Below are 27,692 nucleotides of genomic sequence, written 5' to 3'. Positions count from 1 at the left end.
GCTGAGTACCTGGGAAGATATGCTGCATGGGGCTCATCAGGGACCTGAACTATTGCAGTCCTGTGCGCTTCAGAGACCTCCAGTAGCTTCAGACACATGCGATGATGTGCTGACCAGATTGTATCCCTGAGTCTATTCTAGCTAAAGCCTCCACCAAAGTGACATTTTCTGTATTGATGGAGGTTTCAGATGAATGCTCTGCTGGCTTCCTCTGACTTCTTCCTCAGATGTGGTACTGACACAAATGCTCAATCAGTGACCTCATACACTAGGCCTGGGGATAGATGACACCAGCTTCTATAAAACAGAAGAGAAAGAATTAGTCAGTGAAGTTTGAGAATAGCTTACATATATCAATGCTTTTACTTTCATGCTTATGTGAGGAGAGCAGAGGGCAATGTCTCTGAGTGGGTTGCAGGATCATTAGTATCTTCCCGTCAGCATTGGAACTGTCCCAGCTCAAACAGCTCAATGATCCTTTCCTCGAAAAGGGTACGCATCTTTATATCCAGCAATTCCCAAAGATCTTGTCCCTCTCTGTCTAATCATGGTCTAATTCTTCTAGCAATGAGATAAAGGGGAGGATTGAGAGTGATGGGAATGGGTGCAGGAACAGTTTGTGAACATGCACAAGTATGCATGGTTGTGTTAGGCCAGTGACACTGGCATTTGCGGTGATCTGCTCCTCAGCTGTAGATTCTGAGAGACCTCCTCCTGGTGCCATCATCCAGGAAAGGGGTGGATCTTCTCTCAGTGACTCCATTCAGCTCCAGCTGCAAGGCAACATCAGTAAACCTAAGAGCCAGCTTCAGGTTCTGCATATTTCTCGGCTTCTTTCTAGAAGTGACCAGACAGGCTCCTGGGGTGCTTGTAGCATCTGAAGTAGTGTTCAACTTGCCTTTAAATATTGCACCTGAGCATTTGAAATTAAGCCTGTAAAGACATATAGTTAGGTTAAGAGAGTGGGCAAAAATTTGGCAGATGGAACAAAATGTGGTTAAAAAAATGAACTCATCCATTTTGGTAGAAAGAATAGAAAAGCAACATATTGACTAAACGGAGAGAATGCACAGCACCCTGAGATACAGAGAGGTCTAAATATCTTGCTATATGAATCCCAAAAAATTGATTTCTACAAATAGCAAGTGATTTGGAAGGTGAATGGGATGTTGCTGTTCATTGCAAGGAGAATGAAATATACAAGCAGTGAAGTTTTGCTACAGTTTTGCAGGGTGCATTGGGGCCATCTGAATACTGTGTATAATTATGATCTCCTTATTTAAGAATGTAAACAAACCAGAAGCAGATCAGAGGAACATATCTCAAAAGATACCCAGGATGACAAAGAAAAAGGTTAGAATTCTCTTGTGGTGAAAGATTGGAAAGTTTGGGCCTTTATCTATTGGAATTTAGAGGAGTCGGAGCAGATTGTAACAAAATGTTTAAGCTCTTGAAGACTTGGCAAGGATGGATGCTGAGTGGATGTTCGCCTTTCCAGGAGAGACTAAGCCAAGGGGATGCATTTTAAAAATCAAGAATCTTCCATTCAGACAGAGATGAAGAGATTTTTTTTTCAGTGAGTTGTGACTCTGTCAAAATGTCTTCACCAGAGATCAGTAGAAGTAGGGTAAGTGAATATTTTTAAAGCAGAGACAGATAGATCCTTCATTAACAAGTGAGTCTAAAACTCAAAACAGTCAAGATCAAGCAGGAAAGTAAAGTTAAGGCAGCAAACAAGCTATGATTTATTGCAAGTTAGAGGGGCATACGGGGCTGAATGGCTAAGTCCTGGTACAATTGTCATATTTATCTGGCATATTCAAAAAGTTTTACCTGACCTAAATAATACTAGTTCATAAACGGTGAAGTGTTTAAAATTATGTAATGTGAAATAACTCTACAGAGGCTGGTATCCCATCACCCTGTATTTATATGCGGAAAGTCCTTGACACTGATCCAGTGAACTCAATAACAGCTCTCACAGTAAACAGAACCTCTGACATTCCAATTTATATCTGTCAGCCAGGGCTCACTGATTGGATGAGGTTAACATCCCCAATGAGGGAACTTATATTCTATGAGGCTCACCTGCCTGACCTCATTACAATTACTACATCCCTCCCTGTCTGAGTCTGAGAACATCAGCCAGTTATTTTTTGTAGCTACTCTTCGGTCAGTTTCCTCAAAATCTGTCTCTGATGCCTGTAGTTGCATGAGGGGTGGCCCTATAATCAAATACAAACCAGGGCTGTTTGGTATCTAGTGAAGCTGTAAGCTGTTCCTTTATGTCTGCCTTCAAAGTTTTACACTGCTCTTTCTGCCAGATCATTGGATGATGGAGAGTATGGAGCTGGCTTAATATGACAAATACCATTTGACTTTAGGAAATACACAAATTCCTTGATGGTAAACAATGACTGTTATCTGTGGCCAACACACCTGGGAGTCCAAGAATTGCAAAAAGGTGCACACAGTTTTTCTACTGTTGTCCCAGTGTTCGACAAATGAACTCTATGCACATGCAAGATAATAAAATGTGAGGCTGGATGAACACAGCAGGCCAAGCAGCATCTCAGGAGCACAAAAGCTGACGTTTCGGGCCTAGACCCTTCATCACAGAGGGGGATGGGGAGAGGGAACTGGAATAAATAGGGAGAGAGGGGGAGGCGGACCGAAGATGGAGAGAAAAGAAGATAGGTGGAGAGAGTATAGGTGGGGAGGTAGGGAGGGGATAGGTCAGTCCAGGGAAGACGGACAGGTCAAGGAGGTGGGGTGAGGTTAGTAGGTAGATGGGGGTGCGGCTTGGGATGGGTGGAAGGGATGGGTGAGAGGAAGAACCGGTTAGGGAGGCAGAGACAGGTTGGACTGGTTTTGGGATGCAGTGGGTGGGGGGGGAAGAGCTGGGCTGGTTGTGTGGTGCAGTGGGGGGAGGGGACGAAATGGGCTGGTTTAGGGATGCACTAGGGGAAGGGGAGATTTTGAAACTGGTGAAGTCCACATTGATACCATTAGGCTGCAGGGTTCCCAGGTGGAATATGAGTTGCTGTTCCTGCAACCTTCGGGTGGCATCATTGTGGCACTGCAGGAGGCCCATGACGGACATGTCCACTTTATGTGGTCATCAACAATGACTAAGCCCACGAAAGGATCTGTATAGTTGAAGTGTAACCAAGTCCAGGGTTTACACAGCCATTTCCACAAATGTTGGGAAGCTGCTGGCAGTAATTTTTGATTTTGAGTACTCTGGCGCTGCTGCATCAATACTGCTATGTCTGCATTCAGTCCTGGCCACCTGACATAACTTCTCACCAACATCTTTATTTTAGAAACTCCTGGATGACAGTTGTGGAGGTCAGCCAGGAGTTGGTGGCAACCTTTGCTCAAGACAATCTCTCTTGCTTCTTATAATAATATGCCATTCTTAATGTTGAGCTGGTGTCTCCGGATCTAAAGTGGTTTCAGTTCTTGGTTGTGATTGTCCTTTGGTTTCCCCCAGCTGTTTGTACCAGCTGTTTCAGTTTTGCCAGGACACAATCTTTCTGTGTTCAAAGTCTGATATTGTCAGCTATGACTGGAAGAGTGTCTAGAATATTTAAAATCATTACCAATTCTTCCAGTGACAGTATCTGTCAATGGCTCAATGTATGCACACTTGTTGCTTGGGCTTCCAAACACTGTTCCAACTTGCAATTAAATGTACTTAGTAATAGAGCTCACTGTTGAATCCAGCCTGAAACTATGGGTAGAACTGCCTTGTTCTCTTTATGTAGACCTAGCAGGGGTTTGTGGTCCATTACTATTAAAATTTTTTGTCCATAAAGGTCTTGGTGAAACTCCCTGGCTTCAAATAACCGCGCAACCTTCTTTCTCTATCTGGGCATGGTTACACTCTGCATTAGCCAAATTCCTTGATACATACTCTGTTGTGCACTCCTCTCCATTGGGCCACCCCATAAGCAAATACTACCATATACAGTGAGGCATTGCATGTAAATGCCAGATCTGGCTTGGGATCATAGTCTGCCAAAACTTTAGAGGATGATTGCTAGTTCTTCACTTCCTTGAAAGCTATGGCTTGGCTATGTGACCATTTCCACGACTGATCTTTTTTTAAGAGTTGATGCAAAGGTAACATGATGGAAGTCAGGTTATCTATCAACTTTCCATAACAAGCCCAAGGAAAGACCTAAGCTCCAGTATAGACGTTGGAGCTGCGACCCTGACATGATCTTCCAATGGTGTAACTCGATCTTGTCAACTCTGTAGCCCAAGTAGGTCTGTTGGAGTGCCTGGAACATATATTTTTCCCTTCTAATGTATATGCCCACCTGGGATATATGTCTAAGGAGTATATCCAAGTTCTCTAAGTGCTCCTCATTAGGCTTCCCTGTGGTTAATACATCATGTAAAGAAACAGCAAAGTGGGGTAGACCTTTTAAAATGTTCTCCATTATCCACAGAATAATTGCAAATGCTCACAATATGAAATGGCAGCCCCATACATTGGTACAACACTTTATAGACATTAATTGTGGCATACTTCTAGGAATCTTCATATAACCAAAAATGCAAGTACACATGACTTACAGCCAGCTTCATGAAGGACAGCCCCTACCAGTTTTATGTATAAATCCTCTATGAGATAGATTAGGTTTTTGTCCAGCTGTGAAAATCAGCTTACCATTTGTTTAAAATCCCCACAAAGGCGAACTGACCCATTGGCTTCACTATCAGTATGACTGCTGCTGCCCATTCGACAAACTGGACTGATTGCTGAAAATTCTTCATTTTCCAGCCTTCTGACTTCTCCTTCTACTTTTGGCTGCAATGCAAATGGCTGTTGGTGGGGGTGGGGGAGTCTTGGTGACAAGGGAATTGCTTCCTAGTCAACATCCAAGGTGGCCTTGGCTCCTTTGATAGCCTCTAGGCCTTCCCGAAAAGCTTCACTGGGACTAGATCTGAAACGACCATCAATTCTGAAAGTAGGTGCTGACAGATTTTTGGTCCTTAATCTGTTTGGCACCTTGCACTGTCCTTAAGAAGTTAGAATTTTGGATGTTCTCCTGATCCTGATGTTGAACTGTCTTTCACAAACAAAAACAACTGAAAATCTGGTACTCACACAAAATAAGTAACACCTGTAAAATACCCATGTTCCAAGTTTTTTTTATTTTCAATAATAAACTATATTCATAAAAGATCTTTTTGTATGTATGCATTATCACAAATGCAGTTCAGTTCTGCACAGTTGCATTTGAAATAAACAAACAGTCTTTGACTCTATTAAAAAGAAACAAAGACCTCTCTTACACACACAATACTAATATTTGCATATATTTGAGGCACTAGGACAGTCTGATAACTGAATGGATGCCTCTTTCAGCAGGAAGACCTCAGACAGTGGTCTTTCCCCACTGCTCCTTGACAGGAGCTGCCCCAGACTTTAGTGCATCCCTCAGCATGTAGTCCTAGATCTTGGAATGTGTGACTCTGCAATACTCAGTCAGGGTCAACATCTAGCTCAGGAAGACCAACAAGTTTCAGACAGACCAGAGAGCGTCTTTCTCTGAATTGATGGTCCTCCAGGCACAATTGATTTTTATCTTAGTGTCCTAGATTGTTACCATACTGGGAGATACTTCTGGAAAAGGATTGCAAAGGGAACGCAGAATGGGGGTGAAAATGCAAACACTAATAATTTCTTATTCAGGTTGTTTGACTCAGGCCTCATTATTTCTTGCAGTCTTATTTAATCCTAACTTGAGTTTCAAATCCCATGTACTATTTTACTACTTTAACTTGTGCACACATATCCATTGCTGTTTCTATTGCAGCCCTTTCACTGATTTTTTTTTTCTCACAATATATTTTATTCATAGAATTTGTAAACAAAAGCATTACAAAGAACATTTTGACTTGAATTCTACAGAACTTGAGAGAAAGTTTGACATATATAATTGTAATAGTCTTTACCCTATCAACGTTTTAATCACTTTCTATCTTTCAATTCTTCACGATCTTCAAACACCACTTATTCAAGACACGCACATCCAATGTTCTGTATGCATGTTAATCACCCTACACTAATTCTCTGATCACAGAAAATTTAATTCCTCACATCAGAATTAAGAAAAACTAGCCTAAGATGACAATGTCACCATTATCAATTATTGTAAAATCCCACCCCATTCATTCATGTCCTTTCAGGAAGGCAATCTTCCATTCTTACCTGGCCCGATCCTTACCATATGTGCTTCAAGACAATCGTCAAGGTCTTTGATTCTTCATTGTCCTCTGCAAGGCATTCATTCAAGGCAAATTATAGATGAGCAATAAATGCTGGCCAACCAGTGATGCCAATCCCTTGAATGAATTTTAAAAAAAATAAAATTATGGCATGAACTGCCTGTATAACTTACTCTAACACATCCCTCACCACACAGCCACCATAAAACATAACAGTGTCGAGTCATCTCTCTCTGGGTCTTATATTAATCCTCCTTCCCCTTTAGGGAAGGAAACTGCCACTCTTACCTGATCTGGCCAACGTGTGACTCCAGACCCACAGTAATTTGGTTGACTCTTAACTGCCCTCTGGGCAATTAGGAATGGTTAGTAAATGCTGCCTAGCCAGCAACGCCCTCATCCTGTGAATGAATTTTAAAATATCATCACTGGTGGAGATAGTAGGAACTGCAGATGCTGGAGAATCTGAGATAATAAGGTGTAGAGCTGGATGAATACAGTAGGCCAAGCAACATCAGAGGAGCAGGAAGGGTCAAGCCAGATCTAGGCTTGAAACGTCAGCTTTCCTGCTCCTCTGATCCTGCTGTGTTCATCCAGCTCTACACCTTGTTATCTCACCACTGGTGGTAAAGCTTTCAGTAGTTTAACCAAACCTTCTGGCACCTCCTGTCCAAATCCATCGATGTCTCTACTTACACAGCCTTACAAAACCTTGTCAAATTCCATTGGTTTGATGTGGGTTCACCACCCTTACCAATATCACCTGCTATGGATGTCCAACTGTCTCTTTGACTGTTTTGAGTGGTGAAGTGCCTCATAAATTTGTTGTTAAGTCTGAAATCACTATCCAAATGTAAGTTGAAACAATATCATTCTCCTTATCATTTATTCATTTGTGGGATATGGGCGTCGCCGGCTAGCCAGCATTCATTAGCCTTCCCTTGAGAAGGTGGTGGTGAGCTATCTACTTAAACCACTCCAGTTTACCTGCTGAGGGTTGACTCACAATGCCATTAGGGAGGGAATTCCAGGATTTTGACTCAGCAACAGAGAAGGAATGGCGACATATTTCCAAATCAGGATGGTGAGTTGTTTGAAGGGGAATTAAAAGGTAGGGGTGTTTCCATATAATTTGCTGCCATTGTCAGTCTAGATGGAAGTGATCATGGATTTGGAAGGTGCTGTCTAAGGATCTTCGGTTAATTTTTGCAGAGCATCTTGTAGACGGTATGCACCTGCTGCTACTGAGCGTCGGTGCTGGGGGGAGTGAATGCTTGTGAATGGAGTATCATCAAGTGGCTGCTTTACCCTGGATGGTGTAAAGCTTCTTGAGTCTTGTTGGGGCTGCACTCATCCATGCAAGTGGGGAGTATTCCATCACACTCAGGACTTGTGCTTTGTAGGCAATGGACATAATTTGGGGAGTTAGGAGGTGAGTTACTTGCCATAGCATTTCTAGCCCCTGACCTGCACTTGTAGCCTTTGTGTTTTTGTGATTAGTCCAGTTGTGTTTCTGGCCAATGATTACCCCCGAGATGTTGACAGTGTGAGACTCAATAATGGTAACACCATTGAATGTCAAGGGGTAGAGATTAGATTGTCTCTTATTGGTGATGGTCACAGCCTGGCATTGTGTGATGTGAATATTACTTACCACTTGTCAGCCCAAGGCTGCATATTGTCCAGATCTTGTTACTTTTGAACACAGACAGTATTAGTATCTGAAGAGTTGTGAATTATGCTGCACATTGTGCAATCATTGGTGAATAGCCCCACTTCTGACCTTTTGATGGAGGGAAGGTTATTGATGAAGATGGATGGGCCTAAGACTCTATCCTGAGGAACTCATGCAGAGATGTCCTGGAAGTGAGATGACCGATCTGCAACAATCATGACCATTTTCCAATGTAACAGGTAAAACTCCAACTACTGGAGAGTTTTCCCCCAATACTCTTTGATTCCAGTTTTGCTAGGGTTCCTTGATGCCACACTCAGTCAAATGCAACCTTGATGTCAAGGGCTGTCACTCTCACCTCACCTCTGGAATTCAGCTCTTTTGTCCATGTTTGAACCAAGGCTGTAATGAAGTCAGGAGCTCAGTGGCCATGGCAGACACTAAATCGTACATCTCTGAGAAGGTTATTGCTGAGCAGATGTTGCTTGATGATGCTGTTGATGACAACTTTCCATCATTTTAGTGATGATTGAGACTATCCTGATGTGGTGTATTTGTCCAGTTAGATTTTGGCCTACTTTTTTGATACAGGACATGCCTGGGCCATTTTGCACATGGTCAGGTGACTGTGTTGCTACAGTTCAGGAACAGCTTGGTTGACCAAGCAGCAGGTTCTGGAGCACAAGTCTTCAATATTTTTGTCAGAATGTTGTCAGGCCCATAGCCTTTGCAGTATCCAGTGTCTCTCACCATTTCTTGATGTCAATCAAGTTGGTCGAAGACTGGTATCTGTGATACTGAGGGCCTCTGGAGGAGGCCGAGATGGATCTTCCATTTGGCACTTCTGGCTAAAGATTGCTACAAAAGCTTCTGGCTTACATTTTGCACTGATGTGCTGGGCTCTTTCATCATTTAGGATGAGGATATTTGTGTAGCCTCCTCCTCCAGTGAATTGTTTCATTGTTCACCGCAATTCATGACTGGATATGATGGGACTGCAGAGCTTACGTCTGCTCCTTTGGTTATGGGATTGCTTAGCTCTGTCTGTCACTTGCTGCTTTTGCTGTTAGGCATGCAAGTAGTCCTGTTTGATGGCTTCACCAGTTGAAAACTCCTCTTCAGGTATGCCTGCAGCTGCTACTGGCATGGCCTCCTGCACTCTCTATTGAATCAAGGTTGATTTCCTGGCTTGATGGTAATGATTGAGTAGAGGATATGCTGGGCCATCATGTTAAAGATTGTGCTGAAGTACAATCCTGCTGCTGTTGATGGCCCACGGTGCCTTATGGATGCCAAGTCTTGAGTTGCAAGATCTGTTAGAAGTTTGTCCCATGTAGCACAGTGATGGTACCATACAACATGATGGGCGTTATTCTCAATGGGAAGGTGGGACTTCATCTCCACAAAGACTATGTTGTGTTCACTTTTACTGAAACTGTCATGGACAGATGCAGCTGCAGCTGGCAGATCAGTAAAGATAAGATAAAGCATGTTTTTCCCTCTTACTGGTTCCCACACTACCTGCCAGACCCAGTCTAGTAGCAATGTCCTTTAGGACTTGATGAGTTTGATCTGCAGTACTGCTGCCAAGCTACTCTTGGTGGTAGACATTGAAATCCTCCATCATTTTATGTTTGAACCATCTTCATTATCCCTTCTAAGTGTTGTCAGCGGACGTGACATGGCAGTCATGGTACATATTTAATGTTAAGCCACAAGACTTCACGGGGTCCAGAGTCAATGTTGATGACTCCCCAGCCAACTCCCTCCCAACTGTACACCACTGTACCATCACCTCTGCCTGATCTGTCCTTCCATTAGGACAGGACATACCATGAATGGCAATGGTGGTGTCTGTGATTTTGACTTTAAGGTTTGATTCCGGAAATGTGACAACATCAGGCTGTTGCTTGACTAGTCTGTGAGACAGCTGTCCCAATTTTGGCACTAGCCCCCAGATGTTAGTGATGAGGACTTTGCAGCATCGACAGGGCTGTTTCTACCATTGTTTTTTCCAGTGTCTAGGTGGATACCAGGTGATTCATCTGGTTTCTATTCTTTGAGACTCTCGAGTTTGGTACAACAAAAAGGCCTGCTAGGCCATTTCAGAGGACAGTTGAGATTCAACATTGCTGTGAGTCTGGAGTCACAAGTAGCCCAGGCAAAGTGAGGATGGCAAATTTCTTTTCCTGAAGGATATTACTGAACCAGATTTTTTTCCCAACAATTGACAATGATTTCATGGTCATCAGTCAATTCTTAATTCCAGCTTTATTTTTACTTAATTCAAATTCCACCATCTGCCATGATGGGATTCAAACACGAGTTCCCAGAACATTTGTTGAGTCTCTGGATTAATAGTGATAATACCACGAGGCCATTGATATGCTAATGAACAAGATTTACAACAGCTCTGGCTACACATTGCTGTTTCATTACAAATATGTTAAAATTCCTTACGGAGATAAAATCCTGTTCATGGATGATTCTTATTTCTTCTGAAAACAAGTGCGCAGTTCCAGCTACACAATGCTTTCACTTAGTTTCTTTCCAGTAAATTAATTCAATTGTTTGGCTCATAAATCACTTACACGCTACATGCTGTGTTGCATCAATTAGTTGAGTCAGCTTTTTTTAAATTGACTGGACTCAATATTGTGCTCTTAGTTTTATTAAAGTAAGTCTGTAAAGTTTCACCAAGACTACACATCATGTACTCCATTGGAATGTGTCTATCATTGTGAATGAAATACTTGTAATATCTTTTGAGCACTAGCTTGATATTTAAACACATCAGATAAAGGGTAGTTAAGAGAGGAATGATTTGTGATTGAAAAGGATATTCTCCAGAGCTCTCCAGCATCACAGGTGCCAGTCTTCAATCAAATTGATTCACTCCATATGATGTCAAGAAACAGTTAGAGGAACTGGATCCTGCAAATTTCCTGACAACAAGCCAAACTGTTCCAGTAAGCTACAACATTGGCTTCTACCCATTAATATGGAAATTTGTCCAGCAGGACAAATCCAACCTGGCCAATTATATTTCTTCAGCCTAGTCTCAATCATAAGTAAATTTATGAAAGGTTCATCAACAGTGCTATGAAGAAGCATTTGTTCAACAATAATCTGCTCTCTGATGCCCAGTTTAGATTCCGTCAGGGCCATTCAACTCCTGACTTTATTGCGGCCATGGTCCAAGCATGGATAAAATAGTTGAATTTCGAAGGTGAAGTGAGAACAACTGTTCATAACATCAAGGCCTTGTTTGATTGACAACTACATTGTGGATCCCTAGCAAAACTGGAATCAATGGGAATCAGGGGGAAAACTCTCTGCTAGTTAGAATCTGGTGTAAAGGAAAATGGTTAGAGCCCTTAAATGTCAATCATCTCAGCTCCAGGGCATTTCTGCATGAGTTCCTCAGGGTAGAGTCCTTGGTTCCATTATCTTCAGCTGCTTCATTGATGACTTTCCTCCACCAGAAGGTTAGAAGTGGACATGTTTACTGATGATTGCACAATGTTCAGTTTCATTCATGACTCCCCAGATACATGAAGCAGTCCAAGCTTAAATACAGCAAAGCCTGGACAACCAGGCATAGACTGAAAAGTGGAAAGAAGCTTCTGCATCTGGCAATGGCCATTCCAATAAGATAGAATTTGACTTTTGGCATTCATTAAGATCACCAAAACTGAATTAGCTATTTTCCACATTCTAAAAGATTGACTAGAAACTGAACTGGACTAGCCATAATAAATACGGTGGCTACAAGACCACAGGTTAAGAATCCTGCAGCAAGTAATTCATCTCGTGATTCCCCAACGTTCTATCCACCATCTAAAAAGCACAAGTTAGAAGTGTGATTAAGCCTCCCCACCTTCCTGGATGAATACAGCTCCAACCATACTCAAGAAGCTTGACACCATCCAGATCAATGGAGCTGTTTCATCAATATCTCATTCACAAACATCCACTCCATCCACCACCAATGCTCAATACCAACTTTCTGGACCAGCGACAAAAATATTATTAAAGATCCTGAGACAGAACCTTCCAAATTCAATTCCATTTGGAGAGGCAGGGGCAGCAGATACATGGGAGTACCACAAGCCACTCACAATCCTAACTTGGAAATGTATCTCAGGTCCTCTAGGGTCACTAGGTCAAAAACATGAAACATCCCCCTTAACAGCATTTTGAGTTTGCCTACCCCAATGTACTGTAGTAATACAAGAAGGCAGCTAACTGCCATCTTCAAAAAGGCATTCTACTCTATGCTATTTTAAAGTCTTGCCCCAACCCCCCACCCCCATCATTGTTGCAAAATTGTGTAAAGTACTTCTGAATTGGAAGGCATGAAATTAGAATTTGTTTGTAAAAATGATAGGGAGGACTGTACGTAGTCACTTCAAGAGGTTATGTGTTTTTCTAAGCTTGGAGATTTAAACAAAAATTTGTTAGTAAGCAGCTGAAGAGGTACAGATAGTTCTGAAATTAATACAGAGATCAATTGGCTGTGTGATTGTAACCTTAGGCTTATTTTGATATTTTGGCAACTAGTTTAAAGATAAGCCAATTCATTTAAACCAAGCACTTAGAGATTGAAAATCAACTGAAATTAAAGCTGATGGTTCTGACAATCTTGGACCAATGTTATTGTAAGAAAATTGATATGTCATCCAAGGTATATAAGAGGGCTTTCGAAAATCAGGGAAGAACAAACCACCATTTCACGAATAAACATTTAGCTTTCACAGAAATCTCTAAGCTCTTTAACAAAACACCATCTATCCATAAAAGGTACCACAAAACTTCTAATTAAAAGTCCTCACAGAAGAATTCATAGAGAAAACATCCCTGACAGAAAGATCAGTGGAAGAAAGTTATTTATGACTAGACAGATAGCAGACAAGGCAGAATATGCTGGAAGACTTAACCTGGCTTTACGTTTGAGAATCTAAGTTTTAATTTATTTTTAATATTATTTGGGATTTTATAAGTTGAAGTTGTATTTATTGGAACAAAATATTAGAATTTTGAGCTGTTTGTGAGTAGTTAGTACTTAAGGGGGAATTGTACAATTTGTTATGAGTTCTGTTAATTTGATCACAGTTTAGGTTAAATAAATAAATTGTTACTTGTTGCTTATAAAGTGAATATCAGGGATCTTCTTTCATTTAACCACTCCTTTTTAACAGATTAGGTGAGGTGAGATGAGCTTGTCTGGGTATTTCAGGTTAAGTTATTAGAAGGAGACATCGACTCCCACTGAAAACAGATTAGGGACTTGTGATTTGATTTTAATTACCAGAGGGGTTCAACGTCCTCTTCCTAACACTATTATTTTCACCATTCTTTCTTCGCATATATTTATCCAATTTTAATTCAGTTAATGCCTTGTTACCACATAGCCTGCCACTACACATTCACTGTTGTTAGTCACAAATAGCCCCCATTAACAACTATCCGGCCTCCCAGCCTGATCATTAGCAACTCCTTTTTCTGTCCAACTGTCTTTCTCTCTCTTTGGGCTCTATCCTATCGTTTACTCCCTACCCTACCCACCTCCCTATTTTCTGCATATAAACTGATGATTTCCCAGCCACCATCAGTTCTAAGGAAGGGTCACCAGACCCGAAACATTAGCTTTTCCAGCAACTTTGTTTTTGTTCCTGACTTACAGCATCTGCAGTTCTTTTGGTTTTTAATGCCTCAGACTAGCAATTTTCATTGATGATTGCTCAGGGCCAGCATGATCAAAAAAAAAGAAGGGTAAAGACAGCAACATCCAGAAACCTAGATGAAAGAGAAATTGATAGCCTAGTCACAAAGATAATAGGTGACATACGTAAGGTTTTGGTAACTGAAGACAAACATAACCCTCAAAGCATTTTATTCATATATAAAGAGCAAGAGGGTCACTAGAGAAAGGATTGGCCCACTTGAGGACAAAGAAGGAAAGTTATGCGTTCAGAGAAAATGGATGACACTTTTAACAAGTACCTTGCATTGGTATTCACCAAGAAGAGGGACATGATGGATGTTGAGGTTAGGGATAGATGTTTGATTACTCTACGTCAAGTCAGCATAAAGAGGGAGGAAGTGTTGGGTATCCTAAAAGACATTAAGGTGGACAAGACCCCCAGGTCCGGATGAGATCTATCCCAGGTTATTGAGGGAAGCAAAAGAGGAAATAGCCGGGCCCTTAACAGATATCTTTGCAGCATCCTTAAACAGGGGTGAGGTCTCGGAGGACTGGAGAATTGCTAATGTTGTCCCCTTGTTTAAGAAGGGGAGCAGGGATAATCCAAGTAATTATCGACTGGTGAGCCTGATGTCAGTGGTAGGAAAGCTGCTGGAGAAGATACTGAGGGGTAGGATCTATTCCCATTTGGAAGAAAATGGGCTTATCAGTGATAGACAACATGGTTTTGTGCAGGGAAGGTCATGTCTTGCTAACTTAATAGAATTCTTTGAGGATGTGACAAAATTGATTGATGAGGGAAAGGCTATAGATGTCATATACATGGACTTCAGTAAAGCATTTGATAAGGTTCCCCATGGCAGGCTGATGAAGAAAGTGAAGTCGCATGGGGTCCACGGTGTCCTAGCTAGATGGATAAAAAAACTGGCTAGGCAACAGGAGACAGAGTAGTAGTAGAAGGGGGTTTCTCAAATTGGAGACCTGTGACCAGTGATGTTCCACAGGGATCTGTGCTGGGACCCAGTGTTGTTTGTGATATACGTAAATGATTTGGACGAAGGTATAGGTGGTCTGATTAGCAAGTTTGCAGATTACATGAAGATTGGTGAAGTAGCAGATAGTGAAGGCGACTGTCAGAGATTACAGCTAAATATAGATAGATTGGAGAGTTGGGCAGGTAGATGGCAGTTGGAGTTCAATCCAGGCAAATGCGAGATGTTGCATTTTGGAAGATCTAATTCAAGAGCGAACTATACAGTAAATGAAAACGTCCTGGGGAAAATTGATATACAAAGAGATCTGGGTGTTCAGGTCCATTGTTCCCTGAAGGTGGCAAAGCAGTTCAATAGAGTGGCCAAGAAGGCATACAGCATGCTTTCCTTCATCGGACAGGGTATTGAGTACAAGATTTGGCAGTTTATGTTGCATTTGTATAAGAGTTTGGATCGGCCAAAGTTTAGAGTACTGTGTACAGTTCTGGTTGCCACATTGCCAAAAGGGTGCGGATGCTTCGGAGAGGGCGCAGAGGTGGTTCACCAAGATGTTGCCTGGTATGGAGGGCACTAGCTATGAAGGAAGGTTGAGTAGATTAGGATTATTTTCATCAGAAAGACGAAGATTGATGGGGGACCTGGTTGATTTCTATAAAATCATGAGGGGTATATATTGGGTGGATAGCAAGAAGCTTTTTCCCAGAGTGGGGGGCTCAATTACTTGGGGTTATGAGTTCAAAGTGAGAGGAGGAATGTTTATGGGAGATAGGTGTGAAAAGTTCTTTACGCAGAGGGTGGTGTGTGCCTGGAAAACGTTGCCAGCCGAGGTGGTAGGTGCAGACACGATAGTGTCTTTTCAGCTGTATATGGGCAGGTACATGAATGGGCAGGGAGCAAAGGGATATAGACCTTAGAAAGTAGATGACAGGTTTAGACAGAGGATCTCAATCGGCGCAGGCTTGGAGGGCCGAAGGCCCTGTTCCTCTGCTCTAATTTTCTTTGATCTTTGTTAATACAAAGATAGCAGGGAAGAACACAAACATGGAATTAGGAGGACTAAAAGTTGCCATGAACTATCTTTGACAAAAAAGATGAAGAAAAATCCCTGGATATTTTATACAAATATAATGAACAAGGGAAGCTAGGAAAAGGGTAGGTCTACTCAAGAACAAAGGAGGAACTTATGCATGGAGCCTCAGGATGTAGATAAAGTCCTGAATGAATATTTTGCAATGGTACTCACTAAGAAGAAGGACATGGTGGATGGTGAGTCTCAGGAGGGGTATGGTGACATTCTGGGTTGTGTCAATATAAAAAAGGAGGCAGCTTTGGGTGTTTTAGAAAACATTAAGGCAGACAAGTTCCCTGGACCAGATGGGATCATCCTAGAATGCTGATGGAGGCAGGTGAGAAAATTGCTATGCCTTGTACAAAATCTTTATATCACTCTTAGTCACAGCAGAGGTTCCAGAAAATGGAGAATAGGCCACATTGTTACTTTCTTACAAAAAGAGCAACAAGAATAATCTGTGAAATTACAGCCAGTTAGCCTTACATCAGTGGTAGGGAAATTATTAAAGAAGATTCTTAGGGATAGGATTTCCTCACATTGGAAAAATATGGACTTATTCGCACTATGCAACATTGACTACTGGTAAAGATTAGCAAGGACTGTGAAGAAATCAGAATGCTGCTAGCTTTGCACTGCCCCCAGATGAGAGGCCCTGGATGGTGAGGGTGGTTGGAGGTGGAGTGAGACAATGCAGAGTGAAGTCTATGAGTTGGGACAGTAGAGTGTGTGAAGGAGGTTATTGGGTTCAGAGCTGGAGTGGGAGAAGGTAAGAGATTAGGCGTTTAAATCTGGTTCTTTAGAGATCAGCAGTCAAGGATCTTGAGCTCTGCAATTGGGCTGAAGTGCTTAGGTCAATGGTGATTGGTCCTTTTATGTGGAGTTGGGTGATATAATCCCCTCCCTGTCACCACATTTGGCTAAGGTACTTACCAGGCTCGCTGCTGGCATATGAAGGAACTGGTTTAATTTAGTACGGACTACAAAAGTGTGGCGTGCCTCAGGGAAAACAAATTGAAGGAATCTTTGAGCACGTGTTATGCTGGTCTTTGTACATCGCATAGTACCTATAAAGTACACATCACACCCTTTCTAGTTCATACTTTCTACTTCAGAAGCCACCTGCATTAATATTTTTCAATGTAGATAATATTCGACTTCTGATCAATTTGTTTAGCAATATTTGGGGACCTATTAACAGTCAGCCTATCACTCTGACCCAATTTATAACAGAACACAAGTGGGAACACCAACCACCATGTGTACCCATGTGACTCAGCCAACGAAGTTTATCTCATTAACTGGCATGGACTATTGACGAAGCCATGTAGACAGCTACAACAGTGGATGAATGGGCACTGCGCAACAATTGCCAGGCGGGAGTGTTCCCTCCCAGTGGGGGAGCACTTCAGTGGTCAAGGGCATTCAGCCTCCAATCTTCAGGTAAGCGTCCTCCAAGGTGGACTTCAAGATACACAACAATGCAAAATTGCTGAGAAAAAGCTGATAGCCAAGTTCTGTACCCATGAGGACAGCCACAACCGTGATCCTAGGGTTATGGCACACTACAGGTGACCCCACTACACTGTATACTCTCTCTCACACACACACACACTCTTTCAGATTAGATTAGATTAGATTCCCTACAGTATGGAAACAGGGCCTTCGGCCCAACAAGTCCACACCGACCCTTGGAGCATCCCACCTAGACCCATCCACCTATAACCCTTTAGCGTGGGCGGTCCACCTAACCTGCACATCTTTGAACTTTCACATATACATTCTCGTCTCTCTCACTCACTCACACAAACACACACACACACACACACACACACACACACACACACACATTGCACCTGATTCCAGGTTAAAATACAGATTCTAACAAGGCCTCCCACCTAAAATATATTATCTGACCTCAGACATCACCTCTTGTATACAAAGATAAAAGCTTTAATTATCTTGGGATAATGACTTGAAAGAAATTCTGGGATTTACATTTTAATCAAAAGAAGTTTGTGTCTCCTTTCTAACTGATTAAAGATTCAGCAGGAGGCTATTTTTAGGGTTAACAAGGTGTAGAGCTGGATGAACACAGCAGGCCAAGCAGCATCGGAGGTACAGGAAAGCTGACGTTTTGGACCTAGACCTTTAGGGTTGTGATCTTTCTGTGTCAGTATACCTCCTCTTCCACACAACACCTGAGAAAGGAGCAAACCTGTTGGGCAATTAAACTGGTGTCATATGATCTTTGACTTTGTCCCCCAGTCCAACACTGGCACCTCCACAAATTCCCTCCCTAATGGCATTGTGGAGGTGGAGGTGGAGGTGGACTGCAGCAGTTTAAGAAGGCAGTTCACCACCACCTTCTCAAGGGAATCTAGGGGTAGGCAATAATTGCTGGCCAGCCAGCAACACCTACATCCTACAGATGAATAAAAAAAATTGAGAAATTGGCCAGAATTTGATAATCGTAAAATTTTCAAATAAATTTAAACTTTCTCCAAGAAAACATTTTGTTCAAAGTTGATGATCTTTTCTAAACTGCCATACCATGATGGCACAATTTAACTTCAGACAAGTGAATTGTAATAAGTTTATCAATATTACTGTCAAGTCTCTGTTTAGAAGAGAAATGTGGTTTTCATTTTCATCCTAGCATCATCTAGGTTCTTCTTACTACTGGACCATAGTGTCACTCTTCCAAGCTGTTTATTTGTTTTTGTCAGCAGTGAAGGATCACTGAATCACAGAAGGCCATTCAGCCCATTTTGTCTGTACCAGCAGTCCAAATGAATATCTCATTCAGTGGTATTGATCTACCTCTCCCTGAAACTTTATACAATATTCCTTTCCAAATCTAAAACCCTTCTAAAATCCTCAATCAAGCCTACATCCATCAGGTGGTGTATTCTAACCAACAGCTAAAGAGTTTTCATTGACCATAAAATGAACTGGAAAAGTTATTTGAATACAGCAGCTGCAAAAACAAGTCAGAGACCTGAACTCCTGCAGCGAATAACTCACTTTCTGACTTTGCAAGACATGTTTGCCATCTACAAGTCACATTTTATTGGCGCTACATCTGCAAATATCCATTCCCTCTACCATCAATGCTCAGTAGCAGTAGTGTACATTACCTTCAAAACATACTGCAGAAATTCACCAAAGATCCTCAGGCACACCTTTCAAATACGCAACTGCTACAAGTTAGAAGGACAAGGAAAGCTGGTACATGGGAACACCACCACCTGCAGATCCCCCTCCAAGCCATGCAACTATCCTGACTTTGAAGTATATCATAATTTCTTCGGAATTGCTGGTTCAAAATCCTAACGTTGTGGATCTACTGACACCAAATGGACTGTAGCAGTTTAAGAAGGCAGCTCACCATTACCTTCTCAAGGCCAACAAGGGTGATGCAATAAATGCTCACCTAGCCAGTGACACCAACAGACTGTGAATGAATAAAGCATACCTAACCACTCACTTTGTGAAAAATCTCTTCCTCAGTCAACTTCCTACACATAAATTGGTGTATAATGATTTCATTGTAGAAACTGTTTTTCTGTGATAGACTTCCTTTTATTTATGCAAATACTGCATGGTAATAAATGGAGATGAACGTCTGCTATCCTAGTCCCTGAAGGTTTAGCCCTATGTGATACCTACCAATCTTGCATCATCTGACCATATGCATCCATACACTTCAAATAAATTGATTTTTGGCAGGATGTTTGCTGGCAGTTTAGAATCCCTCTGGGTTTCTCTGTATTTTTTTTCTCCATCTGGCGCATTCCTGACTTTCTATCCTTTTCGTTTTAGAGGAACATGGATTTGGCAAATGGCAGGCTAGGAAAATTGAGATTTTTTTCAGATTTTTTTTATAAGTGACTTTAGATTGGATCGGCCAATATCAACACGTTTATTGCAGCCTTAAATAAACGTTTCCAGCTGTCTTGTTTTCTCTGTAATAACACAGTGGATGAAATTGTTTCACTGACACCTGTTTTGCAAAATGTAAGTGTAGGAGTGAAATGTTATACAAAGTCGTATCACTGGCCATAAGGCAGGGCGGTGTTGGTTTTCTTGTTTTCATCTTGAAGGTACAATTAAACTGACGGCAGGTTTTGGGTATCCTTCTCTGTCTCTAGTGGCCATGATTGGAGCTTTTGTTGCAGTTTGGGGAAGGTGACAGCTGGTCTAACAGAGAATTTTGATTCACCAGCTGGGGTTATTGTTAAGTAAGGTGCTGTGATTAGCTACAGCTTCTTTTATCCACACAAAGTAATGTGCTTCTTTTTCATTAAACATTTGAACTGAGTTATTTTCAGTTGTATTAAATTCCAATTGCGAACTCCATAATAAATCATAAAGATTGGTAAAGATTATATATATGGTATCATTGGCCCACAATAAGTCAAAGCTTTACAGTTCAGCTTTAAGTTTTGGTAGAAAAACCAACCTGGAAGATAGCATTGGAGTTGGATACCCAGCAGAAATTAGATGCTGAAACATATTTGAATACCATCCACTTTTGATAGAAAGTCATTGAAACATAGAAGATAGAAACAGGAGTAGACTATTTGATCCCACAAATCTTTTCTGCCATTCGTCATGCTGATGGTTGATCATTGAGCTCAATATCCTAATCCCGTACTCCACAACCCATACCCCACTCCACCCCCATTACTTGATCTGTATAGCCACAAAAGCTATATTTATCTCCTTCCTGAAAGAACATAATATTTTGGTCTCAACTACTTTCCGTAGTGGTGAATTTCACAGGCTCATCACTTCCTGGCTGAAGAAATTTCTTCTCATCACAGTCCTGAAAGCCTTGCCCCTTATCATTAAACTATGAGTCCAAGTTTTGAATTCTCCCACCTATGGGAACATCCTTTCTGCATTTAACCTGTCTAGTTCTGTTAGAATTTTATAGGCTCTAAGAAATTACCCATCATTCTTCTAAATTCTATGATACACAATCCTAACCAATGCAGTTTTTCTCATATGTCTGTCTTGCTATTCCAAGAATCAATTTAGTAAACCTTTGCTACACCCCCACTGTAGCAAAAGTATCCTTCCTCCAATGGAGGACTAAAACAGCACACAATATTCTATATGTGAGCTCATCAATGCCCTGTACAATTGCAGCAAGACATCTTTGTGCCTGTACTAAAATACTCTCGCTATAAAGGCCAATATGCAGTTTGCCTTCTTTACTACGTACTACATCCGCGCACTTACTTTCGGCAACTGGCTCATGAGTACATCCAGGTATCGTTGAACATTCACCTTTCTCAATTTCCAACTACTAAAATAATAATTTGCCTTCCTATTTTTGCTGCCAATGTGGATAATCTCACTTAGATCCACATCATACTGCATCTGCCATGCATTGGCCTCCTCAGTCAGCCTGTACAAATCACACTGCAACAACACAGCATCCTCCTCACAGCTCACACACCTCAGATGAGATTTAATTCCCTCAACTAAATCATTAACATTAATTTGAATAGCTGGGCTCCTCATACCTATCCCTGTGATACCCCATTAGTCACTGCCTGCTGTGCAGAAAAAGATTTATTTATTCACATGCTTTGTTTCCTATCTTTCCAAATACATGTAAATCCTGCCACTATCTGTCAACTAATTTTCCATTCATTTCAACTCACTACCCCCAATCCCAGCACTTTAATTTTACACATTAATCCCTTATATGGGTCATTGTGGAAAGCCTTCTGAAAGTCCATATTAGCCTCATGCACTGGCTCCCCATCAACTCTACTAGTTACATCCTCAAAGCAACCTTGATATGTCAAGCATATTTGTGAGTGTGTCTTATGCTATCACGGTTTTCTAAGTGCACTGCTATAAAATCCTTGATCATGGACTCTCACAATTTCACCACTATTGTCATCAGACTTGTCAGTCAGATAAGCATGACCTGGTGATTTATCAGCCTTCAATTTCATTACTTTTTCCAATGCTATTTCTCTACTTATACAGACAAGCTTCAGCTGCTCCCTCTCAATAAATCCTGTGTTCCCCATCATTCCTGATGAGTTATTTGTGTCCGCTTAGAATCATAGAGTCATAAAGCTGTACAGCATGGAAACAGAACCTTTGTCCCCACTCGTCCATGTCAACCAGATATCCTAAATTAACCAAGTCCCATTTGCTAGCATTTGGCCCTAGTACCCCTATACCCTTCCTATTCATTTACCTATCCACTTACCTTTTAAGTGTTGTAATTGCATTAGCCTCCACCACTTCCCCTTGAAACTCATTCCATACATGCACGACCATCAGTGTGAAAAAAATACCCCTTAAGTCCCTTTTAACTCCATCCCCTCTCACCTCAAAACTATGCCCTCTAGTTCCGGACTCTCCCACCCTGGGGAAAAGACTTTGGCTATTCGCTCAACCCATGTCCCTCATGATTTTATTAACCTCTGTAATGTCACCATCAGCCTCCAACATTCCAGGGAAAATAAGCCCAGCCTATCCAGCTTCTCAACTCTCCAACCATGGCAACATCCTTGTAAATCTTTTCTGAACCCTTCCTAGTTTCACATCATCCTTCCCATAGCAAGAAGACAAGAACTGAATGCAGTATTCCAAAAGTGGCCTAACCAATATCTTGTACAATTGCAACATGACCTCCCAACTCCTATACTCAATGCACTTACCAATAAAGGCAAGCATACCAAATGCCTTCTTCACTATCCTATCTCTGTAGCTCGACTTTCAAAGATATAAGAACCTGCACTCCAAGTTTCTTTCACAGAAGTTGTTGGCACAGCTCAGCAGATCTGGCAGCATCAGTGATGAAAAGATCAGAGTTAACATTTTGGGTCTTGTGACCCTTCCTCAGAACTTCCTCGGTTCTGAGGAAGGGTGCCGGTCCCAAAATATTAATTCTGATTTTTCTTCACCAATGCTGCCAGACCTGATGAGCTTGACCAGCAACTTCTGTTTTTGTTCCAGATTTACAGCATCTGTAGTTCTTTCGGTTTTAATTCTCCAAGTCTCTTTGTTCAGCAACACTCCCCATGATCTTACCATCACGTTTGTAAGTCTTGCTCTGATTTGCCTTACCAAAATGCAGCACCTCATGTTTATGTAAATTAAACTCCATCTGCCACTCCTCAGCCCATTGGCCCATCTGATTAAGGTCCCATTGAACTTTGAGGTAACCTTCTTGGCTGACCACTAAGCCATCAATTTTGGTGTCATCTGCAAACTTACTAACCATACCTCCTATGTTCACAACCAAATCATTTATATAAATAACAAAAAGCAGTGGACCCAGCACCAATCCTTTCTGAAAAACAATCCTTCACCACCATACTTCTGTCTTCTACCTTCAAGCCAATTCTGTATGTAAACATCTAGTTCTCCCCGTATTTCGTATGATCTAACCTTGTCAACCAATCTACCATGCAGAACCTTGTCAAACACCTTACTGAAGTCCACATGGATGACATCCACCATGCTGCTTCATCAATCCTCTTCACTACTTCTTGAAAAAACTAAGTAAGTTAGTGAAACATGATTTCCCTTGCGCAAGCCATGTTGACTATTTCTAATCAGTCCTTAGTTTGTGAAGATGAAATTGTAAGATGAATTTAATTTGTCAGGCATGATTATTCTCCATCATAAATTCCGTTCTGACTATAACAGACCTATATTAGTTTTCACTAATCTTTTCCTCTTTGCCTTCCAAAAACAGCTCTTGATAGAAAGTTCCCCTCCCCCCACCCTACTTATAGGCAACAAGTGGCTGTTGGCAATCAAATAAGCATCAAAGGTTTGGTGACTTGAAAGCCAACCACTGCCAACAAGACCGTGCTATTAGCAGTGAAATGTTGACGCTATTAAATGGGGTGGTGGAAGGAAGTTTTCTCTCGAAGACTTGCAGCCAAGTCCTTGTTGGATCCAGAGAACCTTTACATTTTTTGTACCTCCTAGCTTCAGTTAACAAAATATTTTTCAATGGGTTTGCTTTAGGTTTGTTGCCAAACAGCTCCAGCAGCACATTAAATTGCTGTTGAAACAATCAAAAACAGAAACAGCTAGAAAACCTCAGCTGTTCTAGCAGCATCTGTGGAGAGAGAAACAGAGAAGAGTCGCTGGACTCAGGGTCATACAGCAGGGAAACAGACCCTTCGGCCCAACTTGTCCATACTGATCAAGTTTCCCAAACTATACTAGTCCCTGTCTGCTTTTGGCTCATATCCCTCTAAACTTTTCATATACCTATCCAAATGCCTTTTAAATGTTGTGCCTGTGCCTGTGCCTGCATCTACCACTTCCTCTGACAGTTCATTCCACGTACGAACCACCCTCTATGTGAAAAAGTCACCCCTCAGATCCCTTTTAAATTTTTCTCCTCTCACCTTAAAAATATGTCCCCTACTTTTGAATTCCCCTACCCAAGGAAACAGACCTTTGCTATTTACCTTATCTATTCCCTTCTTGATTTTATAAACTTTTATAAGGTCACCCTTCATCGTCCTATGATCTAGTGAAAAAAGTCCCAGCCTATCCAACCTCTCCTGATTATTTGTCTCTGCACAGATGCTGCCAGATTTGCTAAGCTTCTTCACCAAAGTTTTTGTTTGTTTTAGACCTCCAGCATGTGAAGTTTTTTTTAAAATTTTATATTGAATGCTAGTGGCCCAGGTTCTGATCTCCCATCTATCTATAATGGGATTCCTGCCAGAATTTGTTGGGAGTGTTAGGAATAGACCAGGGATTGTAACTGTTCTAATTTAACGGTCTTTAATTAATGTCCACTTCAGGTCTCGTCCAACCATAGTTGGCATTAAACCAGGAGCAGGTAAGAGACTCACCATGTTGCCAGCATCACAACCAGACCCATTCAGCGTTCAAGCAGACGAAGGGTCTAGACCCGAAATGTCAGCTTTTGTGCTCCTGAGATGCTGCTTGGCCTTCTGTGTTCATCCAGCTTCACACTTTGTTATCTCCCTCATTTATAGGTGCTTAGTGCATGATTGAGAAATCTGGTGTGAGGGAAGGGCTAGAGCTGGGTTGCTGGGGCACAGTGAGTTACCCCTGCCCTTTCTGCTGACAATAATCCTTTGGTCCTTACAACGAGTCATCCTTTCTACTAACATGCACCTTGGTCCAGCCTTGATAAAGCGCCCTGGACGGGTGTTGTATCACTGTGGCCAGCATCTTTCTGCATTGCTGTTCACTATAGAGGGCAAGATTTTATGCCCTACAGGATCTTAATATCAGAGAAGGTTCACTGCTTTCCATTAACTGCCTATCAGGCACTTGATTTGCTGGCTCTTCCTTAGCAGAAGTGGCACAAGATTCCAGCCAGAGGATGAAACTCTGTTGCCTCCATTAAATCTATCCCAAAGATTCCGATGATATACACCCAAATAATCAAAACACATCAAACAAATGCCCAAAGTATTATTACTAATAGTCTTTTTTTTGTATTGAAACAGTTACATATATGCTTTGAGGACCTCTTTTAACGTTTAAATATATGCTCTGGTAAATGATCAAAATTCATTAACAATGATTAACAAAGTGATGAAAATAAAGGGTTGGAACACAGGTCATATTACATTTATCTAATGAAATTAAATAGAGATAACAATGTCGAATTTGAGAAACTAATGTTCTGTTCCCAAAGCATGCTCAATAATATCTAACACAAAAGTAGCTTGAACTATTTTCCAGCTCCCAGGGAGATTTTCTCTTTCCCAGGCAGTAGTATGTGAATTCAATTGCAGAACCTCTACTATTACCGAGTGGAGTTGAACTCCAGATTTCAGATCAAACCCAAAACTTTCTTCATCTTTGAGGTAAGTTTTGTTCTTTAATGAATATTTAGCAAATAAAAGAAAGCTCTGAGAGTTGCTCCACAATTGGTGCTTGACCTTCTGACTAATTCCAGCACATTCTGCTTTCAATTCTGAATTCCCCCATCTGCGGTATTTTATTTGTAACAGGCTTTCTTACTTACTTGAATTCACAGAGCTTTTCTAGATGATGCCCTGCGAAGTAGTTGCAACTAACTGCTATGAATGGAACAAATTTAACACACAGTCATTTGCTGCTTCTCAGTTTAAATTATTTTTGAAGCTGCAAGTCATATGAGTAATATCCAACACAAGAATAGTTTCTTCCATTTATAAGTCCTTGTCGCAATAGTTTTTTTGTGTTTTATAACAAGATGTTGTAGTGTTGAACAATTTGGCAAGTTAACAGTTCCCTTCTATCTGCTGTGTGCTCTGGCATTGCTGAAAGGGAGATCACATTTTCACAACAACCACACCATTAGTCAGTACACTGAAACTCTGTATTCATTAGACAGCTAGTCCAAGAATGAGAAGCTTGTATAATTGAGTTAATTAGATTTGTATTCTACCAAATACAGCTCAATAGTAACTTAGGAAGGAAGTTGCATCTGGATTTAAAATTTCACTTTGCAATGAATGTGTAATCTTTGCCATAGGGCTCTCTCTCATAATCGGGAGAAATACAAGAGAAAACTCCTGGAACCTGATGTGGAAATACAATATATATGAAAATACAATATATATGAAATATGCATGTGTTGACTCAAATCAGACTGAAACAGAGCACTGAGCTACTAAAACAGTGCTTCAGAGTAAAAGTGGGAGATCATTATATGTCTGCTCACCTCCATAAACAAACAGAAAAAAATTTCAATCTATGCTCCATTGTAAGAACAAGAGAAGTGTCAATGGAACTAAATAAAGATAAATTACATTCAATAAAAATTTAGAAGGTTTATGTAGCTGCAATAAATTTACCATGTAAGGCGGTGAAATAGCTTTGCTGTCATTTGTAGAACCGATCGTAATTCGCATTGAAATAAATTCATATTTCCATCACTTCAATTTCATATACTGACCATTAAGCTGAATAGAATGAAAATTGCCAGTGAGTGGGACTCTGAAACAATGCACCTCAGTCCTCAGTCATGCTGCAACACTGAGTGGTTGATATATAATTTCCAACGTCCCCAATTGCCGAATGTTCCCAATGTTACATCTAATCAAAGCGTTGGGTAGATCTGAAACACATTAGAGTGGGAAACATTAGAGCATATTAATTTCACTTGCCTTCAAGAACAAATGCCTAGCAAATATTTGAAGCCAGTTCATTTTGTTTTCTTGCAATACAATTTTTTTTTAAAATCTGCTTCGACCAATAGGAACCAGTGAGATAAGACAGAATCAATTATTTCGTGGACAATATTAGGGTTGGCTTTAACTTGCTCAAAACCACTTGCTCACTTACATTGAGATATATTTGGGCACAGTATCAGAGATAATAGGAACTGCAGATGCTGGAGAATCCAAGATGACAAGATGTAGAGCTGGATGAACACAGCAGGCCAAGCAGCATCTTAGGAGCAGGAAAGCTGACATTTTGGGCCTAGACCCTTCGTCAGTCTCACCCCTCACTACATGACTACTTCCTACACACGATCCATACAAACTAACATCCCCTATCTATCCCTAATAGTCTCTCATCACTCCATAGCAACCCATGTCTCTCTACCCAATGTCAAACGCCTTTCATTCCCTCCACACCAAGCTACCAGTCATGCTAACTTACCCAAAATCCACCAGGTGCATAAATCAAAGGCTATGCTTAAATCATAGGAAATAAAGCTCCAAATATCTATTATAAACTTCATGATGAAAAAAATAACTTTAAACTCCCTCAAGTGATTGATCCCTTATGACAACAAACATTTGTATTCTTAGCCTCACATCATTTAATAAACTCTTTGACAATCTAACTGTGCGCACTGTAATGATCGGTTGTGGAAATGGTTAAGCAGTAATAATGCTGTATGGATAGCCCTTAGGATTAAATCAAGAAACATTCAGTAAGTCTACTGGACCTGAGTATTTTCAATCTCAGAAACACACTCAGATGGGAGTCTCTACTATTTACAGGGCAAGGGATTTAAATAAT

At 41.1% G+C, this 27,692-nt stretch overlaps 1 long non-coding RNA gene across 1 annotated transcript; it reads right to left on the bottom strand.

Annotated features, from left to right (window-relative positions):
- On the bottom strand, positions 1–26,723 carry LOC125449316 (uncharacterized). The gene is made up of 3 exons (XR_007246880.1): positions 26,617–26,723; positions 6,246–6,363; positions 1–933 (listed from the first exon to the last, which is right to left on the bottom strand). It is a non-coding gene; the product is annotated as an uncharacterized LOC125449316 (long non-coding RNA).
- Positions 26,724–27,692: the final 969 nt, after the last annotated feature.

The sequence above is a fragment of the Stegostoma tigrinum genome, chromosome 3 (genome assembly GCF_030684315.1).
Source record: "Stegostoma tigrinum isolate sSteTig4 chromosome 3, sSteTig4.hap1, whole genome shotgun sequence".
Taxonomy (NCBI): Eukaryota; Metazoa; Chordata; class Chondrichthyes; order Orectolobiformes; family Stegostomatidae; genus Stegostoma; species Stegostoma tigrinum.
The sequence above is the reverse complement of the archived record's forward strand: the minus strand, read 5'-3'. Positions and strand labels throughout refer to the sequence as shown.